Here is a 6,269-nt window from a genome sequence, read left to right on the forward strand (position 1 = left end):
CGAGGTCCCGCCGGCTGGTCCGCGGGCCATTTAGGGTCCCGCGAGTTAGCGATCGCGGTCCGGAATTCTAGCCGGCCGGGAACCACCGCGAGGCGGATGGGTGCTCACCGAGGTCCCGCCGGCTGGTCCGCGGGCCATTTAGGGTCCCGCGAGGTACCGATCGCGGTCCGGAATTCTACCCGGCCAGGGACCACCGCGAGGCGGATGGGTGGTCACCGAGGTCCCGCCGGCTGGTCCGCGGGCCATTTAGGGTCCCGCGAGTTAGCGATCGCGGTCCGGAATTCTAGCCGGCCCGGAGCCACCCAGAGGCCGTGCACACGCGCCGGGTGGCCGGAAATACCTCCAGCCGAGCGGACATGCACTTTGTAAGCACCTTGGACGAGATGGCTGAGCCTTACTCGACTTCCAGCACCCCGGCTAAGCGTTCTCCACGGCCCGCTGTGCTTCCAGAAGACCTCCAGCCGGTCCTCATGGTGCTTTACTCCTCACTCTCTAAGCCGGCCCAGGCTTCCAGCACCCCGGCTAAGCGTTCTCCACGGCCCGCTGTGCTTCCAGAAGACCTCCAGACGGTCCTCATGGTGCTTTACTCCTCACTCTTTAAGCCGAACGAGGCTTCCAGCACCCCGGCTAAGCATTTTACGCGGCCCGCCGAGCCTCCACAGCACTTCCAGCCGGTTCCACGGCTGCTTTCCTCCTCACTGTTTAAGCCGAACGAGGCTTCCAGAGCCCCGGCTAAGCGTTTTGCGCGGCCCGCTGAGCTTCCAGAGCACCTCCAGCCGGTTCCCCGGCTGCTTTCCTCCTCACTTTCTAAGCCGCCCGAGGCTTCCAGAGCCCCGGCTAAGCGTTCTCCACGTCCCGTTGATCTCCCCGGAGGTCGTAACGGGGAATTACCTCCCTCCAGCGGACACGGCGGGTAAATACGCCACCTCTCGCACTTAGCGCACACACCCGTTGCTGCGCGTCCGGTGGCACTTTGAGCGGCCAAACGGCGGGAGTAACAGTCACTCTCTTAAGTTAGGCTCATTTGACATTTTCTTGAACGGTTCGTGGATAAATATGTGATATATACTACATATGATCGCATTTATAGTCAAATCTTTTCAAAATGTCATTCTCCGGGTGCATTCCTCCTCGCTTCTTAAGCCGAACGAGGCTTCCAGAGCCCCGGTTAAGCGTTTTACGTGGCCCGCCGAGCCTCCACAGCACCTCCAGCCGGTTCTCCGGGTGCTCCCATCCTCACTGTTTAAGCCGAACGAGGCTTCCAGAGCCCCGGCTAAGCGTTTTACGCGGCCCGCTGAACTTCCACAGCACCTCCAGCCGGTTCTCCGGGTGCTCCCATCCTCACTGTTTAAGCCGAACGAGGCTTCCAGAGCCCCGGCTAAGCGTTTTACGCGGCCCGCTGAGCTTCCACCGCACCTCCAGCCGGTTCCCCGGCTGCTTTCCTCCTCACTGTTTAAGCCGAACGAGGCTTCCAGAGCCCCGGCTAAGCGTTTTGCGCGGCTCGCCGAACTTCCACAGCACCTCCAGCCGGTCCTCGGGGTGCTTTCTTCCCAACTATTGACGCCCGAGGAGGCTTCCAGCACCCCGGCTAAGCGTTCTCCGCGTCCCGCTGATCTTCCCGGAGCTTGTAACGGGGAAATACCTCCCTCTAGCGGACACGGCGGGTAAATACGCCACCTCTCGCACTTAGCGCACACACCCGTTGCTGCGCGTCTGATGGCACTTTGAGCGGCCAAACGGCGGGAGTAACTGTCACTCTCTTAAGGTAGGCTCACTTGAGATTTTTTTAACCGTCCGCGGAGGCGACCGGGACCACCGGGACAGCCGGGAGGCCGTGCGCGCGGGCCAAGTGGCCGAAAATAGCTCCAGGCCGACCGGATCGGCTAGTTGTAGGCACCGCGGATGAGATCGCGGAGCATTATTCGACTTCCAGCGGCCCGTGCGCTCACGCACGCCGCCCGGCACCTCCGGGAGGCCGTGCGCATGCGCAAGTTGCCGAAAATAGCTCCTAGCCGACCGGATCGGCTGTTTGTGAGCACCGCGGATGAGATCGCGGAGCTTCATCCGACTTCCAGCGGCCGGTGCGCTCGCGCACTCCACCCGGCACCTCCGGGAGGCCGTGCGCGCGCGCCAAGTGGCCCAAAATAGCTCCAGCCCAGCGGATCTGCACTCCGCGGATGAGATCGCGGAGCTTTTTTCGACTTCCAGCGGCCGGCGCGCACGACGAGCGGACCCGGTGACGGTCCAGCTCCACCCGGTACCTCGCACGGCCCGCTTCTCCCCCCCGCGCGGACTTCCGAGCGCTCGGGGAGACGTTCGGAAGCCGCCGGTGACGTTGGAGCGGGGAAATACCTCCCTCCAGCGGACACGGCGAGTAAATACACCTTCGGCCAAACGGCGGGAGTAACTATGACTCTCTTAAGGTAGCGGCACTCGACATCTTTTTCACGGTTCGTGGACGACCCGGCCGGTTCTCGGGGGTGCTTTTTCTCCTAACTCTTGACCCCCGAGGAGGCTTCCAGAGCCCCGGCTAAGCGTTTTACGCGGCCCGCTGAACTTCCACAGCACCTCCAGCCGGTTCTCCGGGTGCTCCCATCCTCACTGTTTAAGCCGAACGAGGCTTCCAGAGCCCCGGCTAAGCGTTTTACGCGGCCCGCCGAGCTTCCACAGCACCTCCAGCCGGTTCTCATGATGCATTCCTCCTCACTTTCTAAGCCGAACGAGGCTTCCAGAGCCTCGGCTAAGCGTTTTACGCGGCCCGCTGAGCTTCCACAGCACCTCCAGCCGGTTCCCCGGGTGCTTTCCTCCTCACTATTTAAGCCGAACGAGGCTTCCAGAGCCTCGGCGAAGCGTTTTACGCGGCCCGCTGGACTTCCAGAGCACCTCCAGCCGGTTCCCCGGGTGCTTTCCTTCTCACTGTTTAAGCCGAACTAGGCTTCCAGAGCCCCGGCTAAGCGTTTTACGCGGCCCGCCGAGCCTCCACAGCACTTCCAGGCGGTTCTCCGGGTGCTTCACTCCTCACTCTTTAAGCCGAACGAGGCTTCCAGAGCCCCGGCTAAGCGTTTTACGCGGCCCGCTGAGCTTCCACCGCACCTCCAGCCGGTTCCCCGAGTGCTTTACTCCTCACTTTCTAAGCCGAACGAGGCTTCCAGAGCCCCGGCTAAGCGTTCTCCGCGTCCCGCTGATCTTCCCGGAGCTTGTAACGGGGAAATACCTCCCTCTAGCGGACACGGCGGGTAAATACGCCACCTCTCGCACTTAGCGCACACTCGCGTTGCTGCGCGTCTGATGGCACTTTGAGCGGCCAAACGGCGGGAGTAACTGTCACTCTCTTATGGTAGGCTCACTTGAGATTTTTTTAACCGTCCGCGGAGGCTACCGGGACCACCGGGACAGCCGGGAGGCCGTGCGCGCGGGCCAAGTGGCCGAAAATAGCTCCAAGCCCAGCGGATCGGCTGTTTGCAAGCACCGCGGATGAGATCGCGGAGCTTTATCCGACTTCCAGCGGCCGGTGCGCTCGCGCACTCCACCCGGCACCTCCGGGAGGCCGTGCGCGCGCGCCAAGTGGCCCAAAATAGCTCCAGCCCAGCGGATCGGCTCTTTACAAGCACCGCGGATGAGATCGCGGAGCATTATTCGACTTCCAGCGGCCCGTGCGCTCACGCACTCCACCCGGCACCTCCGGGAGGCCGTGCGCGCGCGCCAAGTGGCCGAAAATAGCTCCAAGACGACCGGATCGGCTGTTTACAAGCTCCGCGGATGAGATCGCGGAGCTTTATGCGACTTCCAGCGGCCGGTGCGCTCGCGCACATCCACCCGGCACCTCCGGGAGGCCGTGCGCGCGCGCCAAGTGGCCCAAAATAGCTCCAGCCCAGCGGATCTGCACTTTACAAGCTCCGCGGATGAGATCGCGGAGCTTCATTCGACTTCCAGCGGCCGGTGCGCTCGCGCACTCCACGCGGCACCATCCGGGAGGCCGTGCGCGCGCGCCAAGTGGCCCAAAATAGCTCCAGCCCAGCGGATCGGCTGTTTACAAGCACCGCGGATGAGATCGCGGAGCTTTATTCGACTTCCAGCGGCCGGCGCGCACGACGAGCGGACCAGGTGACGGTCCAGCTCCACACGGTACCTCGCACGGCCCGCTTCTCCCCCCCGCGCGGACTTCCGAGCGCTCGGAGAGACGTTCGGAAGCCGCCGGTGACGTTGGAGCGGGGAAATACCTCCCTCCAGCGGACACGGCGAGTAAATACACCTTCGGCCAAACGGCGGGAGTAACTATGACTCTCTTAAGGTAGCGGCACTCGACATCTTTTTCACGGTTCGTGGAGGACCCGGCCGGTTCTCGGGGGTGCTTTTTCTCCTAACTCTCGACGCCCGAGGAGGCTTCCAGAGCCCCGGCTAAGCGTTTTCCGCTGGCCGATGAGCTTCCAGAGCACCTCCAGCCGGTTCTCATGGGGCTTTCCTCCTAACTCTTGAAGCCCGAGGAGGCTTCCAGAGCCCCGGCTAAGCGTTTTACGCGGCCCGCCGAGCTTCCACAGCACCTCCAGCCGGTTCTCATGATGCATTCCTCCTCACTTTCTAAGCCGAACGAGGCTTCCAGAGCCCCGGCTAAGCGTTTTACGCGGCCCGCCGAGCTTCCACAGCACCTCCAGCCGGTTCTCATGATGCATTCCTCCTCACTTTCTAAGCCGAACGCGGCTTCCAGAGCCCCGGCTAAGCGTTTTACGCGGCCCGCTGGACTTCCACAGCACCTCCAGCCGGTTCCCCGAGTGCTTTCCACCTCACTTTCTAAGCCGAACGAGGCTCCAAGCGCCCCGGCTAAGCGTTCTCCGCGTCCCGGTGATCTTCCCGGAGGTCGTAACGGGGAAATACCTCCCTCCAGCGGACACGGAGAGAAATTACACCGCCTCTCGCACACAGGCGGGTAAACGGCGGGAGTAACTATGACTCTCTTAAGGTAGCCTGACTTGACATCTGTTTAACGGTTCGTGGATAAATACATGATATATACAACTTATGCTCGCATTTACAGCCAAATAATATAAAGTGAGCATTCGGTTATAAACATTGTATTCATAATGTTTATAGGTGATGTTAATATTTATATATTTAATGTTTATAGGTGATGTTAATATTTATATATTTAATGTTTATAGGTGATGTTAATATTTATATATTTATTTTGTACATCATGTTATGGTTGTACGACACTTGCTATAGGATCATGATGTGATCATATCGGCGGGAGTCGGCCCGGGCTCCGGGTGAAGAGGCCGAATTCTCGACACTCGCGGCCGACCGGGGAACCAGCAGAGGCGGACGCATCGCGGTGCGAGAGCCCTTGGCACTTAGAAAAAATTTGGCAAAAGTCGCTCCGGGCTCCGGGTGGAGAGGCCGAATTATCGCCACTCGCGGCCGACCGGGGAACCAGCAGAGGCGGACGCATCGCGGCGCGAGAGCCCTTGGCACTTAGAAAAAAAATGGCAAAAGTCGCTCCGGGCTCCGGGTGAAGAGGCCGAATTCTCGCCACTCGCGGCCGACCGGGGAACCAGCGAAGGCGGGTAAGCTTTCTAGGGAGCCCCGCCGGCTGGTCCGCGGGCCGAACGTGGTCCCGTAAAGTACCGACAGCGGACGCCGACCCACGCCCGGTAAGAACCACCGAGAGGCGGACACGCTCTCCGACGAGCCCCGCCGGCCGTTCCGCGGCGGGAAATGCGCCCTCTGGCGGACACGCCGTTGTAAATGAATGGGCTTTGGCACTTAGTGCATTTTCGCAAAAGTTGAGCCGCGCTCCGGGCGAAGAGGCCGAATTCTCGCTACTCGCGGCCGACCGGGGAACCAGCGAAGGCGGGTAAGCTTTCAAGAGAGCCCCGCCGGCTGGTCCGCGGGCCGAACGTGGTCCCGTAAAGTACCGACAGCGGACGGCGACCCACGCCCGGCAGGAACCACCGAGAGGCGGACACGCTCTCCGACGAGCCCCGCCGGCCGGTCCGCGGCGGGAAATGCGCCCTCTGGCGGACACGCCGTTGTAAATGAATGGGCTTTGGCACTTAGTGCATTTTCGCAAAAGTTGAGCCGCGCTCCGGGCGAAGAGGCCGAATTCTCGCCACTCGTGGCCGACCAGGGAACCAGCGAAGGCGGGTAAGCTTTCAAGAGAGCCCCGCCGGCTGGTCCGCGGGCCGATTATGGTCCCGTCACCCACCGACAGCGGACGCCGACCCACGCCCGGCAAGGAACCACCCAGAGGCGGACACGCTCTCCGACGAGCC

The sequence above is a fragment of the Syngnathus floridae genome, unplaced genomic scaffold (genome assembly GCF_059516105.1).
Source record: "Syngnathus floridae isolate MCC-2025c unplaced genomic scaffold, RoL_Sflo_1.0 HiC_scaffold_152, whole genome shotgun sequence".
NCBI classification, from domain to species: domain Eukaryota; kingdom Metazoa; phylum Chordata; class Actinopteri; order Syngnathiformes; family Syngnathidae; genus Syngnathus; species Syngnathus floridae.